Source organism: Cebus imitator, unplaced genomic scaffold, assembly GCF_001604975.1.
Source record: "Cebus imitator isolate Cc_AM_T3 unplaced genomic scaffold, Cebus_imitator-1.0 Scaffold27, whole genome shotgun sequence".
In the NCBI taxonomy this organism is placed as follows: Eukaryota; Metazoa; Chordata; class Mammalia; order Primates; family Cebidae; genus Cebus; species Cebus imitator.
Window position 1 is genome coordinate 12215351 of NW_016107342.1, and position 22311 is coordinate 12237661.

A 22311-nucleotide genomic window follows, 5' to 3' on the forward strand; every position below is an offset into this window, starting at 1 on the left:
TAATTTTGGGGGTGGGAGGTTCATTTTTTTTTTATGAGATGGAGTCATGCTGTCACCAGGCTGGAGTGTAGTGGCAGATCTTGCCTCACTGCAACCTCCTCTTCCTAGGTTCAAGTGAGTCTCCTGCCTCAGCCTCCCGAGTAGCTGGGATTACAGCATGTACCACTGTGCTTGGCTAATTTTTTGTATTTTTAGTAGAGATGGGGTTTTGCCATGTTGGCCAGGCTGCTCTCGAACTCCTGACCTCAGATAATTCACCCGCGTCAGCCTCCAAAGTGCTGGAATTACAGACGTGAGTCACCACGCCCAGTTCCGAGCCCTTTCTGTGTTAGAGCTGCTTTATTATGTTTTCCCTGGTGGCAGGAAACATTTTATATTTTGGAGAACCTCCAACTTGAAGAGACTCTCCGATTTTGAGACAACTAGTGTTATTTTCTCCAGCTGAATCAGCAGTAACTTTGGATATTCCCTCCCAGAGTCATTAGCATTCTAGGCTCTTCTTAGAGCTTCAGTGATTTGGGTTCTGAGGACTTCCATGGATTGTCAGAACACAGCATGAACAGAAGCAATGTCTGCTTGTCACTTCAGGCTGCAGCAAACTTTACCTTGCTTTCCCTTCTTATCTATTCAGACTGGTCTTTGTAAACCAATAATCTGAAGTTTTTCCATCATTCTTTACCCAGAAATATTATACGTTGGTGAAAAAGTAATGGTGTTTTTTGTCATTACTTTCCATGGCAAAAACAGCAATTACTTTTGAACCAGCCTAAATAGTTCCAGTTTTTTTCTCTTTTGCAATTATAACAAAAATACTTAAGAAAAAATGTCCTATTGAAAATATACAAGGTTTGTATGTTTATACTATTTTTGTACTAAATATTTTTATACTATTGCAAATATACAACTTTGTATATTTCTGCTTTCCTGAAAAACTTATTGACATATGACTGAGCCTTTCTTCTTTTTATTTTTTTCATCAAGTTATCATGCCTATTATAGATGCATATGTGACTTGTTGACAAAGAGGGCCAGACTATTTTCTTTCTGGTTTCCTTAGGTCACTGGAAATTCTTACAAGCAGGGCCTTGTTCTGTTTCTCTTTGCATGCCTGGGCCCTAACATGGAACCTGGAATATGGGAGCTCTACCAGTGCTTGTTAAAGTGAAATTCGAATGACCTAAGCAAATTTCAGACACAATCAGGTAGATCATTTTCCCTTTAAAGCAGTGTTAGTGTCTGGGGGAAGGATCGATCTCTCCATCTGTGACCGTGGTCTCATCATAGTATTAATGAATTTGCTAGTATCAGACTTGAATAATCTATTACACTCATCAAATACCCCACATCTCCACGACAGGGTAGTTCTTTCAGTTCTCCAACGTGGGTAAAACATATCCCTAGAGTCTGGATGACCTACTTATCAGGAAGCCTCACTCTTAGCTAAAGCTAGGGCAAGATATTTTGTGTTGGTTTTTATTTAGAAAAAACATAATTTGTGTTAGCCTTGAGGAGATTTTACTATGATGCATTGGATCAGATGGCCCCAGACCAGTGACCCCTTTAGTGGAGGGGTTAGATACTGGTCATGCCAGATTAACTTCCCTCCAGGTGAAACCTAATGAGCTATCATTTCATCACCCGAAGTGCTTAAGTTAGTAGTACCTAGTTTAACTAGAATTTAGGAAACATTGTTGATAGTAAAGATAGTATTGTATGCTCAGGAGGAAAAATGAATATTGCCTTTATTTTATCTTTGAGACAGAATCTTGCTATGGCACCCAGGCTGGAGTGCAGTGGTGCCATCTTGGCTCACTGCAACCTCCACCTCCCGGGTTAAAGTGATTCTCCTGCCTCAGCCTCCCAAGTAGCTGGGATTACAGGCACACACCACCACTCCTGGCTAATTCTTGTATTTTTAGTAGAGACAGGTTTTCATCATGTTGGGCAGGCTGATCTCAAACTCCTGATCTCAAGTGATCTACCCATCTTGGCCTCCCAAAGTGCTGGGAAAACAGGTGTGAGCCATCATGCTGGGCTGCCTTTAGTTTTTATTCCACCAGCAGCTTCAATACATTTAGAACTATCCATGCTGAGAGCTGATAAGGAAGATTTTACTGGACCTGAGACTTGAATTTCAATCCCACAACTTTCTACCAGTAGAGAGTGGGGCACCAGTTATTTCATCTACAGCTTTATAGGGCTATGGATAAATAAAATGAAGCTTCTAGTGCAGTGCCTGTCAAGGTAAGCTTATTTTAAACATTAGATTCCCCTCCCTCATTAAATATATCTGGTATTGATCTTAAACCTTACAGTTGAAAATTAATACATGGGGAAGGAAATGTAAAAGCTTATCATCTAATGATTCTGTTAGATTTTGATGTGTCTGTCAAAATGATAGGCATATTAAGTAATTTGTCTTCTGGAAGTTTAAAGTAAATCAAAAGTGACATTTTTTTTTCATGGAAGATCTTAATCAAATAATGGGGAAATGTCTTTGGTTGGAAGTCAGAAGACCTATTTTCTGGTTCCACCTCTGCCCAAAACACAATATGTCAAACACAGCATTCATGTTTTTCTTTACATTTATTCATCAGCTCAACTCTTTCTGCTGTTAGGTAGTCTTAGACACCTGTATTGGACAGCATTAGGTTATTTCCCTGTTCTCTTTGAGTCTCACGAGTCATTAATTTTACCGTTTATTCCTCAAAATGTCTTTGTCATCTACTCCTTCCTTTATGGTCCACTGTTAGACCCTAACCCAACCCATATCGTCTGGTTTACAGAATAAAATAAAGTAAAATAATCAAATTTCTGATGACAGGTAAAATTAATAACAAAATTTTAAAGTATGAATACCAAAGTTTTGTAAAGAATTGTTTTTGTATTAAATATCAGAATCAGGATCAGAAGCCTATCTTAATTTGAACAGATAACTGAGCTATATTAATAAGTTAAATTGTGTGGAGAAACGAAACCATTTTCAAAGTAATTACTTATTTAATGTACCAAAGTTTATCATGATGTATATTCAAAACCCATTCTTCCCACAAGCATGAATGGCCCTGTGCTGAGTACTGAACGGAACTTATTATGACTCCTCCGTTAAGACTGGTAAGATTATGTTTGCATAAAAAGGAGGAAATAAGGAAGGAGTTCGAGCCTAAATGAATCAGATACATTCACCATAGTTAAGAACGATAAGGGCCATTGACTATTATTTTATTTTGTTTTGTATCTTTCAAAAAGAAGGAATGCTAAAATTTATCAAAGAAAACTATTTGTCCTAGAGTTGCATATTAAAGATAATATATGAACCTTTATGCTCATAATGCTTTCTGTGGAAACTATTAAAAATTTACCCCTTGGCATTTTCTTTTTAAAAAACCTGATGCAAACAGTGGCTGTGAGACAGAGAAAAGAAAAAAAAAAAAATAGCAACATGTATTGCCCATTTCTTTTCAATGGGATCAAAACAAAAATCAGGAGCAATATTTCAGTATTTCAACCTTTTTTCTTATTTAGTAAACTTTTCTTTCATTCTTGTGCATTCACTAAAGAACAGGGAACTTGACAATTCTGTTTGTGGAGTGACATTAAAAATTCAAGAGTATGAGTTATGATGATTGCTGGGTATATCTGACAGAAACATCAAAGACCTCGTGTTCAAACACAGTATCACAGGAGGAAATAATAACTTGTGCTTGAAAATACTGATGACATTTTCATAACCCAAATATGAAAGAAACGAGGGACTACACGAAGAGTAAAATGTGTTCTTCTTAGGAAAAAAAGAGCTTATAACTGATTCCATAACTGCGGCCAAGGCATCGGAGTTTTATTAATGTTTTATTTACTGAAGTTACAAAAGTACTTTATATCTGAAAAGTGTAAGTACAATATGGTTGTTTACAAAGAAAAAATTTTGAAGTTGCCTACCTCATTATCTGACGCTAGCATCTCTCTTTTGCATTTATTCACTTACAAAATTGTATATTTCCAACAGCTTCATACAAAGGACACAAAGGACCATCTGGACTTTGAACCAGCTCCACTGATGATTCTACTCGTTTGCCATCCTTTGTCTTTCCCCACCCCCATTACCTATGAATCTATTACTTCTGTATGGAAGTTATAAAATCCCATAGAACACTTCAAAATGGCCTGGCGAATCAAATTATTGGCTCCTGTGCCAATAAAAAATCTGGTTCAGAAGAAACAGTTGAGCAACATTTCTGCACAGCTAGCAGCTAAGGAAAAAGGGATGGAAACTAAGGCATGTTTGCTGGGAAATGGGCACATTCACTTCCTGTATTATCACTTAATTTTTACAACACGACTTTGGGGCAGATATTCTTTCTACCATTTTAGATTAGAGAAAAGTAAGGCTTAACATGGTTGAGTGGCTCAACCAAAGGGGAACAGCTAATTAAGCCAATGTCCTGCTCAATAAATAAACAAGAACACTGATGACAAGCAAGAAGCTGTGATCAAGACAGCACACCCAGAACAAAGCTGATGGAAAAAGTAAAACTGAGTATCTTAACAAGCAATAGGAAAATAGAAGCTGAGATGTCTCTGGAAACAGAATGGAAGAGCAGAGGTGAAAAGCAAGGCTGAGTAAAGTCAAATGGTTTAATAACTTTACAGTTGATACTTGTTGCTAGGGGCTCTATTTCTATTGTTTCTGTTCCTAATTAAATTATCCTTCTTTTCTGAAGATTAGAGTTTTCCCATGTTTCACTCATTAATTCTTCAAAAATAGTTAATGAGACGCTTTGCTAGAAGCCAGAGATAGAGACAGCATGATAAGGCAAAACAGACATTGTCTCTGCCCATCATCCCTGCCCAGTAGTTTAAAGTCTATTGGATGTGAGTATGGCTGGGGTAGGTGGTAACTAAGTATATTCAATGAAATTGTGAGGAGCAGACTCTTAAAGTGCTCTCCACTTTTGACTCCTGGTGTGAAAGTCTTTGTCTAGCTCCCTCCCTTTTCCCTAGAGCAGAATTTGCAACTCCACACCAAGAAGTAAGAATCCAGGAGACAAAGTGAGATAGAAGGAATGAAGAGAAGGAAAATAGAATCAAAGGTAGGTGCCTGATATCTTAACAGTCAGTAAGTACATAAGGAAGACAAAGTGCTTTGTCATATTCCGTCATGAGTGAGGCATTAGGTGGATTAAAACACTGAAATATATGAAACCAGAGACTCAAGATGTTTGTTTCATCAACATCAATATTGAAGTCATTATAAGAAGAGGAGAGTGAATGCCAATCATACAAATTGGGCCATTCTTGTCATACTCACCTAAAACAAGTCTAAAGGCCAGAGGAGAAAAGCACTCAGGGCACATAACACTGCTCCAAGAATTGAATTCTCCACCAACCCAGCTGCTGAAACTACCTGCTGTAATCCTAAGACCAGTTTCAGTTAGTATTTGCTGAAACACATGCTATAACTCTAAGACTAGTTTTACCTACCCTCACTCACCAATCAGAGCTTTCCAGCTCCCCAAAGCTTTTCTACTGCCAATGAGTTTTCTTTCAAAAAGATATGTAATATTTCTTTAAAATAAATACCACAGTATTTTGTTGTTGTTGTTATTTAGACATACTGATGACTACCTGGTCTGTATGTGTGCCCCAAATTGCAATCCTGTGATTCTCAAATAAAATGTTAAATTTAGAGATTTGTCTATGTACTGTATTCTATTTTGACCTAATAATAGTAAGAGAAATAGAATAAAGAAAATAGTAGTTCTTAATAGAGGTTATTGATATTATAATTCTCTAACAATGAATTGTAAATGGAGCCAGAGTACTCTGGAGCTGGAAAATAATATAATTTTCTACAAAACATGACATAAAGATTAATATCTTCATATACGAGTGATATCACTGAATTCTCTGGTCATAGCAATTACTTAAATAAATTATTCATCAAAACAACTCAACCAGTAATAAATACAGACTCACATAGTTTTCTGCCATGTAGCAATAGGAAAGGAGGAGAAGAAATATTTCATATTACAAAGTCCTAGGGCCACTGGTTGCTAATTATTTCAGACCATCACTGATTTTTCATTGATGTTTTTCTTCCTTTACATCTTTATTTGGATATAGAGTATTAACAATTACATTGTTATCATAATAATTGGTATTAATAATTGGTATTAATTCAATCTTAATGAAATTCTAAATGTTATTTCCTCTGGAAAAAAGCTGCAGCCTTGTAAGATGAATGCTCTGCATGTTCATTTCTTAAAAAGAAATTTAATCATCTCAATGGATTATTATAGCAAGAAGATGAGATTTCTATCCTATTAACATTTATTTTTACCCATACCCCTTGTGAAATAAGATATTTGGGGCTCTCTTTTATGATGTATGACATTTTTCAGGCTGTTCTGAATATTTTCATGAGGAACAATATTAATGATACTATATTTTTAATGTAAGAGCCCACACTGATATTTGGTTAACTAAAGTTTTGAAAAACATTACTAATTTAAATACAATAAGAAAAGAAAATATTCCATTTAGTAAAACTGTATTAGAGAGCCTGCCTCCCATATTATCTTCCAATTGATAGCTCACAACTTGAACCTAGGTGACTGATGACTCCTCAAACACTCAGCTATGGTCTTATAAAAATAATCAAACAAATTTAACTTAGAACACGTGTGTTCCCCCCACCCAATTAGGTTGTTTTAGTTGTTTTAATAATATTGAGACCAACAAAAACAAATATTAATTGAGGTTTCATTATGAGCCAGACACCATTCAAAGTAATCACTTAATTTTCAAAATAATCCTATGAAGTATACCATCATTATCCACGTTAGAATACAAAGGAGGAAATGGAGGATCTAAAATTCTTGATAAACAGTCTAAGATTCCAGAATTATTAATTGTTAAAGTCAAAATGTATATATAGACCATCATGACCCAGGATATTCACAAAAAATGCAAAACCAACAGGGGCAGGTTTTTGAAAATGAACCAGTGATTCTATAAAAGCAATGTTCTCCAGACTACTTAAGCATTGCCCTTAGGGTTTTGGGCAGGCAGAATTCTAGACTAGAATAGACTAGAATAGGCTAAGATGACAGAGCTGCTATTCTTTTTAGTACGTACAATATCCACTCCCTCAAAAAAAAAAAAAGGTTTCTTTGACCTTTTCTATTCTTTTAGAATCTCTTTAAGCATTTGCCTTTCTTCAAAATGCATGGTCCTAGACACTTGATTTAGTGAACTTGAATAAGCATATCCCTCATCTGTTACAATTTCAAATCTTTACAAACAGAAATGGGGGCTGTTTAAAGCATTTAAAAAAGCAAATGAAGAAATGATTATTTCAAAAATAATTCAAACACAAAATACACTGCACAGAGCCTAGGAGGAAGTTAAATTCATTTGAAGAGCCCATCACTTGGAAGGTAGTAAGGGTAACACCCAAACACAAAAGAAATGCAATCTTAATGAAATCTTGAATTCTTAAAAAACAAATATTTGAAAGCTAATTAAGTAAAATTAAAAACCACTGAATTAGTTTATAAGAAGCTATCGTCACAATGGACTCATAAATCATTCCTAAAAACTAAATTTAAACAATAACAATTAAGATACAATCTCGTACTCGGACTAGAAATTCAAATGTTTTCTCATAAAAATTAAAAATCAAGAAGGGAGTTGATTTACTAAGAATGGAGATATTAACAAAATCTGAGAGAAGTAAGGTGTTGGAAGAGAGCCAATGAATAATAAAAGCAGAGATCTTAATATGCTTTGTGTTCTTTGAACATCATAAAGTCCCAAAAAGGAGTTTCAAATGAATGTTATCAAATGGAAAGCGTTGCTTATCATAAAGGCATCTTTGAAGCATGATACTCAGATTCAGTAAGAGAAAGCCACCAGGGACCTAGTGAATATGATTTTGGATGTGGGGAGTTATGAAATGAAATATACAAACTCTTCTTGATCTCCTTAGCAAGTTTTTAATGGTAAAATGCTCAATATGAATTCCTAAATATGTCATTCATTAACTTATCCTTTAAACCCCTTACTTCTCCTCAGCTCAACCTCACCAAAACTAAACAACAACAAAAATCCCTTTCTTAGCTTATGTTAAATTATCAGTTCATCTTTGGCACAAAATCAAAAATATAATAAAATTAGTTCACAGTCTTTCTTAAGAACATACATTTTCAGAGAAGACTGCTGTCATAAGTTTCTCTAATTTGGCAACTTATTACCATACATTTAATAATTTAAGTTTGTGTTCAGGATTATAAACATCCTTTTTTCCTCTTCTCTCTCTTCCTAAAGGCTATAACTTAAAATTAAATACAATTGTCCGACTGTTTCCTTGGCTTTAAAAAATGTGCTGAATCAGACAAATTGTTATAGCATTACAAAAACATGGAACATGCGGGGTACAGCATGATTGTTTATTCTAAAAATAAACAAAATCTGTAATAGCAACTTGAGATAAGTTAGAATGCCTGTCGTCCTGGCGTCCTCTATAAACTAATCTGAAGTACATTGCTTATTTCCTTATCAAATAATCAGGTTCATGGAGTCAAAAGTTCCACAAAGTTTGTTTTGTTTAGAGAGTAATCAGAAATTTATCCATTTAAATAACTTTGATATAGTCTTAATTTTTATAGTAAAAACTTTAGCAACTGAAGTTTAAAAAATATATACATAGTACTCTTTCATACTTGAGAAAAGGAAAAAGATAAGAATGTTACAGCAAATTTATTATAAAGTTGTCTGAACTGACTGTACTTTATAATAGCATGAGCTTATTTCACAAAGGAGGGGAAAGGAGGGGCCACCAAAGTTATTGACATACCCAGTGATGCACGGATTTCCACCAAGCCGGTTTTGGTTTCTGAGCTACCACTACCGGCAGTTCGCTTAATTCCAATGCTTCATTTTTATCACTTGAGTATGACAGCATTAAAAAGTTGGAAGAGAATCTTCCAGAGATCACTGTTGTCTTTATTTTTTCCACAGACAAACCAAGTCTTAGAGAGGTAAAGAGATCTGAATCTATAATCTTGTTCCACATGAACAGTCAGTGGCTCCCCTTTGTCTTTAAAATACAACCAAAATTCCTAACTTGGAACATAAGGATCTGAATGTTCTGGCCACTGACCGGCATGCACGGAAAATTACCCTGCCCAGCAGGGCTACCCCACAGTTACTACCTGTTCCCTTTCAGTCTGACTGAAAATTAGGGGATTTCTCCAGTTACCTTACATTTCATCTTTGTAAGGTTCCCCCAACATCTCTCTTCTTTTACTGCCCACACTGAATGGTAAGTTCAGGACAATGGGGTCTTGTTCATCCCTGTATCCCCAATGCTTTGAATACTACCCTGTCTATAGTAAATTCTCAAGAAATACATACATGTCTATATACATACATATATATGTATACATATATACATCATGCAAGTGTATATGTATATAACTTGAACATTCACTATACATGTACATAGACACATATACATAATACTGATTCATAATACATATATACACACATAAGTATTATGAATATAGATGTATACATATACATATTTCTTGATCATTTACTATAGACAGGGCAGTATTTTCTGTGCACATATATTCTTTACCTGACAAATGAAGAAATTGTGTGGCATTGGACTAATGACTTAGTATTCCTTTATCAAACATCAAATTTATCGCTGACTCTTACATCATTCTCACCACTTTGTTCAAACTTTTCTCTATGTCCTCATGATTCAATTTTTAAATAACTCTTAACTCTCTCCTGCTTTCTCCATCTCATTTGCTATTATCATATTTTAAATAGTTACTAGCTTAATTTCATATCATTGCAAACCGCCAACCCTTAACTGATATTCATGTTTCTATTCTTTTTTCCATTTTTAATGTTTTCTTTCTTGAAAAAAAAAATTGTGGGAGAAACAACCTGTCCTCTCAACAAATTTTACCCATACCCCTTGTTAAATAATGATATCTTGGGCCCTCTCCTTTGATATGTGATATTTTTCAGGTTACTCTGAATATTTTCATGAAGCACCACATCAATAATATTATATTTTTAATATAAAAGCCCATACTGATATTTGGTTAACTAGATTAAAGTTTTAAAAAAACATTACTAATTTAAATAAAATAAGAAAATAAAAAAATTCTATTTAGTAAAACAGCATATTGGAGAGCCTGTCTCCCATATTATCTTCCAATTGATAGCTCACAACTTGAACCTAGGTGATTGATGACTCCTCAAATACTCAGCTAAGGTCTTATAAAAATAATCAAACAAGTTTAACTTAGAACACGTGTGTTCCCCCCTCCCCACTTAGGTTCTTTTAGTTGTTTTAATAATATTGAGACCAACAAAAACAAATATTAATTGAGGTTTTATTAGAGCTAGACACCATTCAAAGCAATCACTTAATTTTCAAAGTAATCTTATGAATTATGCTATCATTATCCACATTAGAATACAAAGGAGGAAATGCAGGCTCTAAAATTCTTGATAAGTAGTCTAAGATCCCACAGTTATTAATTGTTAAAGTCCAAATGTAGACATAGACCATCATGACCCAGGATATTCACAAAAAATGCAAAACTATCAGGGGCAGGTTTTTAAAAATGAACCAGTGATTCTATAAAAGCAATTTTCTCCAGATTACTTAGGTATTGCTCTTAGGGTTTGGGGCAGGCAGAATGCTAGACTAGGATAGACAAGAATAGGCTAAGATGACAAAGCTGCTATTCTTTTTATGCAATATCCACTCCCTGAAACAAATGTTCTTTGTTACATTTCTCTTCTGGAACCCTCTCAGAGTCCTGCCATCTATCTTTTAGAATAGAATCCAGACTCCTACTATTTCTCATCACCACTCACCCCACACCCCACTTTAAATCATTATAACCTCTTGCCAGCTACTGTTTTTCTAGTAGGTCTTCTAAAGTCCAGCCTTACCCTTGTGGAATCTATTCCCAACAAAGCCACCAGAATCACCATTTTAAAAGTTGCTTCATCATGTTATTCTTCTGCCAAAATGGGCAATGGATTCATGTCTTTAGACTGCCTTACATGGCCCTGCATTATCTGGATGCCTTTACCTCCCTAGTTTTATCTGCTAATCTGTTGCTTATTGAATTGATTACAACCATGCTGGTAACCCTGCTGTTTCTCAGACATCTAAGCTACACCCGTGTCTGAGAGTCTTTGATAAAATACTTCCTCTGCCTGGAACTTTCTTCAGCAGGTAACTGCTTGGCCCTCTCTCTCATTTCATTTCTGTATTCAAATCTCATTTTTTCAATGTGGGCTTTCCTGAGTGCTTTTTGAAATACTGCACATTGTCAAGGATATTACATAGGGTGTTCCTAATATCTTTTTCCTGTTGTACTTTTGCAATTGTCCACAGGACTTATTAACTTCTATCACATGAACTAATTGGCTTTTTATGACGTGTATAGTCTGTTGCCTCCTGTTGGAATATAAACTTGGTGTGGTCAGGGATCTTTGCTTAATTTATTGATACATCCCAAATATATTTAAAGGTGCCTGGAATATAGTAGATAGTAAATATCTCTTTAACCAGTGCAAATATAGCACAGAAGCATTATAAAGCTGTGACTTCAAGGAGTATATGTCAAAATTCTGGATTAGGCACCAGAAGGAGCCATATAGTCAGCAACAAATGCTGGAATTACAAGGTACTGTAATGTAAGCACTTTAAGAAGACAAGGTGGGAGGATCGCTTGAGCCCAGGAGCTCTAGACTGGCATGGGCAGCACAGTGAGACCTTGTCTCTACAAAATAAAATTTTAAAACTTCAAAAATGTCAAAATACTTTCATAATGTTCAGTATGCATACTAACTTTTTCTCATGAATAGGTAAAGATTTGCTGCTTTTCCTTTTTATTGTTCCTAGCTCTATTCATCTGGCATCAGCCAAAATGTTTCTTCCTACCTCCACTATCTTTTTTAGCCGATAAATCCAATGTATGGCCTACTACAAAAAGCATAAGCTTGACTATACTAAAATTCTGTCTTCAAGAAAGTAAGGTCAGTTTGGTAGGATTTGGGCATGGTTGCATGGGTTCATAAGTCCCCTAGTCAAGATCTTCAGCCGTGTTTTCACAGTAGGGCATTCATATTGCTAGACTACCATGTGTAGTGAAGAGAAAGGCTTAGGAAACAGAGAGACACTTGGGAGAGTGCCAGCAGATATTCGAATTCAGAAATAACAGTACTTCAGGCACCTAAAAAGAATGTACAAATAGTGCCTATAGAATAACAATCAGACAAAACAGTAGATATGAATCAAAACAAGTGGTCAAAACAACACAAAACAAAAAGCAATGAGGAAGGAGCAAACAGAATCTAAATCCATGCGGTTGGTAATCAGCACAGCGGTAGGAAAATCAAAAGTATAAGAGGCAAAAACAGATTCAAAGGTCCTAATGACAAAGAAAAAGTGTTGAAAACTGAGAAAGTAGGTTGCTTCAGCTCATAAACTCTACATTCACCCCTTGATGCCAGCAACTGGTCCCCAAGCATGCCCATTAGAAGGCTTGGCATGACATGACATTAAGCAGGTACAATATTGCTAACATACTCTTAGTTTAAAAAGATTTCTATCAATTCCTACTTTTATAAAATATTCATTGAATCACAATTGTTCTCTGTTCAAAGTTAGCTGATTTAATGCTATTCTAGAAAGTAGTTTTAGGATGTATCATAAAACTCAGTTCTATTTTTTTCTTCTAATTTGCCCACTCATCTGTAAATATTAGTGCTTCACTTGGTTCTGTTACATATTCAATTACCTCTTCAAATCTCACTCTATAAGAGGTTTGTTCAAATATGTTCAGTAAGCTAACAGTATGATAAACATAGTCATAAAAAAGTACTTCCAGAAATGATAAATTTAGTTAATAAAAATTATTTTCTGAAGTTTCAACATGTTGTTCTTATAAGAGCTAAGTCAATATTTTTTAGTGTGAGACTATTATTAACAAAAAAGCCTTTGAACATTTTCTGAATATACTTTTTTGAAATATCTTATTATTTTAAAATATTGGCAAAATAATCTTTTGAGTTAATACTAATGCTTCAAGCCCAAGAACAGAAAGTTTTCTAGATTTAGGACTTTAGAAAGAACTATTTGAATTTTGTTCATTGATGTTGATTAAAAATTCATGAAGGATTTTAAAGTTGTCTGTAGCTAGTTTTCATGGATATATTTGGTCTTCATAGAAGCATATGGAAATGCATATTTAATTTGACAGTATTTTGCAAATCATACCCACTTCAGAATAATTTGCAAAGTAGAAATGCTTCCATATGCTACAAGATGGTTTGTCTATTATGATGAGAGTAAAGAAAGAGCTGTATATTCAACAACCAACATTTGAAAAAAATACTTTTTTGGGCACTGTAGATTATGAAAGTAGAGAAAAATTAACAGGACAATGTCCCAGGACTCAAAGAATTTAGAATTAAGATTTCAGTCTTTAATAAACTCATTAGGCAACCGTATCAGACATGCTAAAATGAATTTTCATAGGGATCATTGGGCCCTTAAAAAACATAGTGTCACATGGTTATTTTCTGCCTAAATTGCCATGACTTGTGCCAAATCTTCTGAAATCCTGACCAAAGCTGACTGGAACAGAGACTGATATGGGAGCCAAAGCAAGCCATCTATACATGAGCTAGTTGTGAGGACCACAGACAGTAGTTCTGGACAAAAGAATATTTCCCATCCAATCAAATTCCTTCCCCTGGAAGGGCAAAAATGGGTGAACATAGAGAAGATGAATCACGTGGTTCAGAAGTTTGTTGTGAGTAATATATTCCAAGCATTCTTGTCTGGTCTGTGAAGTTAGCCTGCTCTAGTGCTGGAAGTTCTGGGACCCATTAAGTCTGTGTTGCTGAGGTAGCACGCAATGCTGCTTCACACAGCATGGATTATTACAACAAATTTCCACCCTGGCTGTTTGGCAATCATAAAAAGCCAGATGGATGCATGTATGTTCTAAACAAGAACACATGAAAATGTAGCAATATGTCTTCACAGTTAATAGTTTAAAAAAATGAAAAAAGCCCCTGCAGATTTTAAAGGTTACTTTAGGGATACAACTTAAGTAATTAAAACAAGAGCTGAAGCTCTTTGACAAGTTTTACTTTTTATACCTGAAAGGTTCATTGATCTTTCAGGTATATATCTTCAGAGACATTGGACTGTAGTTTTAGAATAGAACATAATTTTTTAGGTTTCAAAGGACTTCAGTGTTCTCAAATTAATGACTATTTCATCATTATCTGAGAGAAGTGATTTATAAGCAAGAATAGATTTAATGTATTTTTTTATACTGATGATTACTATTTTGGCTTTCTTTAAGATCTGGGATTACTTTATCTCTAGAGTTAAAAAAATACAGATTATTTACTAAATTTATTTTTAACTGTGCTCATGCCTGAATGCATGTAAGTTACTTTTATGATCACAGCTTAAATTCACTACACAAGAAAATTATCTGGAGAATTTCACACAGTAAAAATTGTCAAGCCAGGAAAAAAATTTAAAAATTCTTTGTAAATTATTGATGCAAATATTTTCTAAATGAAAATAGGTTTAGGTTGTGTGTCATGATTCCCTAGATGAGTTTTCTTCAAGTAGTGTGTCTACTTTTGGGTTCCTTACAGTCACCATTTGAGGACTAAGACAGACGACAGGTGTAATCCACTTCATGAGTGTGTCCCCAGAGCTAAGGGAGAGCTTAAAGCAATCACGATTTTATCACTGCTTATAATGGCAAAAATATTGTCAAAAGATAAAGAGCAATTTTATGATAATAAGGCAGGTTTCAAAATGTTAAGTCAATAACTCTGATTCCATAAATATTCTAGCGAGGAGAATAAAAAGGAAAAGATCACTTGGCATATCCCTTTAAGAAATGCCATTTAAGTAATTCTTTCTTCTTTTTTATATCCCCTTAAATTTATGGAACTTATGAAGTGAATCTCTCTCATCGGCAACAATTTTAGTTTTCAATGTAATAGAGTAAATTTATTCACTTAGTATTGCGTTAAGTTTTACAGAGGATTTGTATCTGTAAGTTTCTCCACCTCCTTGCTCAAGCTCTTCCCAAGCAGCTCTGAGTCAGTCGGCTATGCCTCTACTGCCCCTATGGCAAAAGCAGTCTGTGAATTAACCCAGTAATTAATCAGAGGTGGTCTTATGGCATATATTCTAAGCTTGGGTTGTCTGTGATTTTAGTCACTTATTTGACTAGTTAAAAGATATATCTCCAAATGAATTATAACATTTTAAAATCACAGGGAATAGCCTATATTTATTTCCATTTATAAAATACTTTATAAAAAAATATTTGTTGGTTATGTATGTTCACATCTCCTTAATAAACTCAGGACCATTCTCTTTACATGAGAAAGTAAAGATCACCTTAGAAAGGTACCTACGTGAGATAAAATGCAAGTTTTACCATATTTAGTTTCTGAGATGGAAAGAAGTGTACAGACATATCCAAAGTTCTTATCTGATGACAAAATATGAAAACACCACTTAAATAAATCAATTTTAAAGTCAATGACAGAGAAAAGTTTTGACAGATGCTCTCTTAAAATATAGAGCTTAAAACTATTTTTAAAATTTAATTTATGATTTGAAAAAATGTAGATTAGAATGATAATAGTCTAATAATTAAGAATAAGGATAAGCATGTTGATTTTTTGGTATATTTGTTGACAAAATGCTATGGTAGCAAATATAATCTCTTTTACGGCATACTTAACTTTTTCAGCATGTTTGCAAAAAAGATAATTTTTACAAAGATTTGTGAGGCATTCATCATTTCTCTTGAATGCTTGATATTCAAGTTATTTCCTTTTGAAGTATGTTGTCAAATGTCCTCTCCTGTACCTGCTAACTGCCCTGACATATTCTCATTGCCTGTGATTTCGTGATATAGGTGTTTTCCAAATTCACTTGCTTCATGACATCCTAAATCTTCCTTAAATATCTTACTTTACAATCCATTTTCATTACGTTTTCACTGTATGATCTGATATTTATGACATCATATAATCAGCAAGAGACTAACACTTTGTAGAGTAATTCATAGAGATAGATGTTAATACTAGCTGGAAAATGATATTCAGGTAAAGACAAATTTTATAAGTTGGGAGTTAATTGGTGAATATTTCCTTTGTAGTTTTTGGGACTGAGATACTTTTTGAATAATAACAAACTCTTGCAATTTGCAATCAGATGAAAATAAGGGCTAAAAATTGTGCAAGTGGTAAACTTGGAAATGAAAATTGGTTTCTTCTACACCAATTGTGTATTGAAATAACTGTGGACAAGATACTTTTGGGCAAGAGGATTGAGGTTTTGAGAGAATCAATGAAAAGGTGTAAAAGCAAACCTTTTAAAATACAGAAGAGTTCTCACATCCATTGGAGCAGAAGCAAAAGAAAATGGTACCACAGAAGCAAATATTAGAGATGAAGCAAATACCAAAGGCAAATATTAAAGACAATGGAGACAGCCAATTATATATGGCTGAGAGGCCAAGAAGTTGTAGCTGGAAATTCATCTATGTTAACACTGGCTAAATACAGGCTAGATAAGCAGAACAGTTGCCTCAGAAGGCCAAGGTCGTATTTCAACTGGGCATTCTATAAAAACTCTCGCTGAGAAATCTACTGATACTGGTCTATCTCATTTGAAAGTAGCAGAAATGTTGTGAAGTCACACATCTTGCCACTGCGACCTATACTTCCTATCTCTCAAACTTTGCACAAGAAGAGCTTATTTAGGTACTAGATACAGACTTGAGAAGTAGTAATTCAGAAGGGATAATTTGGAAACTAAAACAGGTTTTAAATTATAGATAAGTTTTGTGCTACAGCATTTTCAACCATTGCCTGGAAAATCAAATGGATTGAAATATATAAGTCACTCTTCCCTAGAACAAATGTGCAAGAGATGATCTCCCTATAAAATGTTAATTGTACACTTGGAACAAGCATGGTATAAAGATATAATTTTTTAAGTCTTTTGCTGAAATTCCTGGATGTTTATTTTTATTCTTTCTGGGACTTTCCTGGTAATTTTTTGATGTGTATTCTTTTTTAAATATTATTGCCAAATAATAATAATTTGCATTTCCTTAACCATGGACTGAAGTCAGCCAGCCTCTTAAGCTGGTGCTTTTTCACCAGCAAATTACTTGTTACAATAAAGGAGATGATTTAAGCCCTTAATAAAGCCCTAAAAATGTCATCTCTGTTTAAAACTTTCTATCAAATACCTCTAACTGATTATGGAAATGTGTTGGCATGATTTAAAATTCAAGCATTTTTATCAAAATTGTCAGGTGGCCCCATTCTTGCCCATTCAAAAAAGCTTAGAAGGAAAGTATCCCAAGGAAAATGTGCATTTTAGAAGATCTAATACAATGGGCACATGTGGAGGTTTGCTATGCCAGCATGAAAAGTGAGGAACAGCAGTTTTTCAGCATGTATGATTTTACTTGCTAACATAAAAAAGTAAGGGATAGATGGGACCTTAATACCTTATATTATCTGCTCCTGTTTTCATAGTAAACTCTCTATTTTAAAAAAAGAAAAAGAGGGAGGTAGTATCTTAAATATTAGTGTATGGGCTCTTACAGAATAATCACTTTAAAGGATTCACATATATTTGAAACCCCTGAAGTTAAAAGGTTAAACAGTCCTCTAAAGTGTGCCATGAGGGTTAACATTTGTAACTAAAAAAAAAAAAATTTAAATTTACAATGTTATTTAAGCATTTTCTTAGTGAAACATTTCAGATTGTCAAATTTGTACAATTAAGAATAGTTCCACCCTCGCTTCGGCAGCACATATATTAAAATTGGGACGATACAGAGAAGATTAGCATGGCCCCTGTGCAAGGATGACATGCAAATTCATGAAGCATTCCATATTTTTTAAATGCCGGGACACTTGCATCCTCCCAAGCCTAAACCAGGAAGAAGTCGAAACCCTGAATAGACCAATAACAAGGGCAGAATTTGAGGCAGCAATTAAGAGCCTACCACTCAAAAAAAGCTCAGGTCCAGACGGGTTCACAGCTGAATTCTACCAGACATACAAAGAAGAGCTGGTACCATTCCTTCTGAAACTATTCCAAACAATCCAAAAGAGGGAATCCTTCCCAAATCATTTTATGAGATGAACATCATCATGATACCAAAACCCGGCAGAGACTCAGCAAGAAAAGAAAATCTCAGGCCAATATCCATGATGAACACACATGCAAAAATCTTCAATAAAATACTAGCTAACCAATTGCAACAACACATCAAAAAGCTTATCCACCATGATGAAGTGGGCTTCATCCCGGGGATGCAAGGCTGGTTCAACATATGCAAGTCTATAAACGTAATTCACCACATAAACAGAACCAAAGACAAAAACCACATGATTATCTCAATTGATACAGAGAAGGCCTTTGACAAAATTCAACAGCCCTTTATGCTAAAAACCCTCAATAAGCTAGGTATTGACGGAACATATCTCAAAATAATAAAAGCTATTTATGACAAACCAATAGCCAATATCATACTGAATGGGCGAAAACTGGAGGCATTCTCTTTGAAATCTGGCACTAGACAAGGATGACCTCTCTCACCACTCCTATTCAATATAGTATTGGAAGTTCTAGCCAGAGCAATCAGGCAAGAAAAAGAAATAAAGGGTATTAAATTAGAAAAGGAGGAAGTCAAATTGTCTCTATTTGCAGTTGGCATGATTGCATATTTAGAAGACCCCATCGTCTCAGCCCAAAATCTCCTGAAACTGATAAGCAAGTTCAGCAAAGTCTCAGGATACAAAATCAACGTGCAGAAATCACAACCATTCCTATACACCAATAACAGACTTAAAGAGAGCCACATCAAGAATGAACTGCCATTCACAATTGCTACAAAGAGAATAAAATACCTAGAAATACAACTAACAAGGAACATAAAGAATCTCTTCAAGGAGAACTACAAACCACTGCTCAACAAAATAAGAGAGGACACAAACAGATGGAGAAACATTCCATGCTCATGGTTAGGAAGAATCAACATCGTGAAAATGGCCATACTGCCCAAAGTAATTTACAGATTCAATGCTATCCGCATGAAGCTACCAATGACCTTCTTCACAGAACTGGAAAAAACCACCTTAAACTTCACATGGAACCAAAAGAGAGCCCACATAGACAAGTCAATTCTAAGCAAAAAGAACAAAGCGGGAGGTATCACACTACTGGACTTCAAGCTATACTACAAGGCCACAGTAATCAAAACAGCATGGTACTGGTACCAAAACAGAGATATAGACCAATGCAACAGAACAGAGGCCTCGAAGGCAACACCACATATCTACAACCATCTGATCTTTGACAAACCTGACAAAAACAAGCAATGGGGAAAGGATTCCCTGTTTCATAGATGGTGTTGGGAAAACTGGCTAGCAGTGTGCAGAAAGCAGAAACTGGACCCCTTCCTGATACCTTACACTAAAATTAACTCCAGATGGATTAAAGACTTAAACATAAGACCTAACACCATAAAAACCCTAGAAGAAAACCTAGGCAAAACGATTCAAGACATAGGCATAGGCAAGGACTTCATGACCAAAACACCAAAAGCATTGGCAACGAAAGGCAAAATAGACAAATTGGACGTAATCAAACTCCACAACTTCTGCACAGCAAAAGAAACAGTCTTTAGAGTGAATCAGCAACCAACAGAATGGGAAAAAATTTTTGTAATCTACCCATCTGACAAAGGGCTAATATCCAGAATCTACAAAGAGCTAAATCAGATTTACAAGAAAAAACAAACAAGCCCATTCAAAAGTGGGTGAAGGATATGAAGACACTTTACAAAAGAAGATGTACATGAGGCCAACAAACATATGAAAAAATGCTCATCATCACTGGTCATTAGAGAAATGCAAATCAAAACTACATTGAGATATCACATCACTCCAGTTAGAATGGCGATCATTAAAAAATCTGGAGACAACACATGCTGGAGAGGATGTGGAGAAATAGGAACAGTTTTACACTGCCGGTGGGAGTGTAAAGTAGTTCAACCATTGTGGAAAATAGTGGGGCAATTCCTCAAGGACCTAGAAATAGAAATTCCATTTGACCCAGCATTCCCATTACTGGGTATATATCCAAAGGATTATAAATCATTTTACTATAAGGACACATGCACACGAATGTTCATTGCAGCCCTGTTTACAATAGCAAACACCTGGAACCAACCCAAATGCCCTTCGATGACAGACTAGACAGGGAAAATGTGGCACATATACACCATGGAATACTATGCAGCCATAAAAAACGATGAGTCGTGTCCTTTGTAGGGACATGGATTAATCTGGAAGCCATCATTCTCAGCAAACTGACACAAGAACAGAAAATCAAACACCGCATGTTCTCACTCATAGGCGGGTGTTGAACAATGAGAACACATGGACCCAGGGAGGAAAGCATCACACCCTGGGGTCTGTCGGGGGGAAACAGGGGAGGGACAGCGGGGTGTGGGGAGTTGGGGAGAGAGAGCATGGGGAGAAATGCCAGATACAGGTGATGGGGAGGAAGGCAGCAAATCACACTGCCATGTGTGTACCTATGCAACAATCTTGCATGTTCTTCACATGTACCCCAAAACTTAAAATGCAATTAAAAAAAAAGAGTAGTTCCCTTCTTGTCTCAGAGTAATAAATAACTGTACAGACTGAATTAAAGTCTGCCTTGAAGTGAGGCAAAAGCATCAAATAAGTGATTTATTCATGACAAGTCTTAATTTACTGTACAGACAAAGTTTAGAATATGACATTGCAATGAACAAAAGTAATAATGAATTAGGAAAAGGTTAAATTTTAGTTGAGAATAACAGCTTGAGTTATGATGCTTAATGTAGTGGGTTGACTCTGGTGTCTAATTTACTCATTCTCTTTATAGGCAGAGGGCTCTTGGAAAAGCCTTAGGTCATAGGTTTTGAACAATGTCCAACATGTATATTTAAACAAAAAAGGAAGTGAAATATTTTGGTACAGATGCAATTTGCCAGTTGCTAATGGAAACATCACATAAAGGGCTATTTCAAAATTATATACCAAATATTAGGCTTCTAAAATGCAATGTTATATATCTGGGGATACAGTCTCTATACCAGGTGGGTCACCCATGCTTATAATTCCTTTCTTAGCTCAGCCTTTATGAACGGTTAAGCTTTCTGTTTAACCAAGCACCTAGAATGCCCCCTCAGCCTTCCTTCCAATTTTCTTCACATTCTACCTCATTATTGAAGGCTTCAACTGCACAATTATTACACTATCAACATATAGTCAAATTATCAAAAAGAAGAACACATGATTCAAGCATATATTTAAAATAACAGGTACTGTAAAATACTTGTTAAAGAGTGAATGAATGGACCAGGAGAAGAAATGTTATTTGGATATTATTTATTTGAAATAACATGTTTAGCCACTAGATGTCACCCTTTTTAAGCAACAAAGACTGCTTTACAAAGTGTGACATCAATAGCAGTTATATTCATCCCACTATATTTGATGTTCTCCATATGGTTCTCTGCTACATACCGAATTCCTTAACAGTAAAAAACTCTTTGGTCTCTCTAAAGCTCTAAGAGAAAACAGAAAAGTAAGGAGAAAAGTAAGGCTTATTAAACATAGTTAAACTGGCTGATCTGGGAGTTCTAACAATTGAAATATAATTATTAATTGGCAAATACAGTCAGTAGTCATACAGACTCTAAAGTTAACAGAAAATTTATATTGGATTTGATCTTGGAATATAAATGGTATTCGTAGCCGGGTGCAGTGGCTCACGCCTGTAATCCCAACACTTTGGGAGGCTGAGGAGGGTGGATGACCTGACCTCAGGAATTTGAGAACAGCCTGGCCAACAAGGTGAAACCCTGTCTCTACTAAAAATGGAAAATTATCCAGGTGTGGTGGCAGGCACCTGTAGTTCCAGCTACTTGGGAGGCTGAGACAGGAGAATTGCTTGAACCCAGGAGGTGAAGTTTACAGTAAGCCAAGATCATGCCACTGCACTCCAGCCTGGGCAACAGAGTGAGACTCCATCTCAAAAATAATAGTAATCATCACAAGAAAACTTCCTGTCCCCCATCTTCACAATACTTTTATATATGGAACATTATTGCAACATCTGAACAATCGGCCTTA

The 22311-nt window shown here is 35.3% G+C and overlaps 1 protein-coding gene and 1 non-coding gene across 4 annotated transcripts in view; one reads left to right on the forward strand and one right to left on the reverse strand.

Annotated features, from left to right (window-relative positions):
* KYNU (kynureninase) overlaps positions 1 to 22311 on the reverse strand; it is a 156895-nt gene that overhangs the window by 28491 nt on the left and 106093 nt on the right. The window lies entirely within an intron of this gene.
* Positions 17916 to 18018, forward strand: LOC119470309. The gene has a single exon (XR_005199195.1). It is a non-coding gene; the product is annotated as a U6 spliceosomal RNA (small nuclear RNA).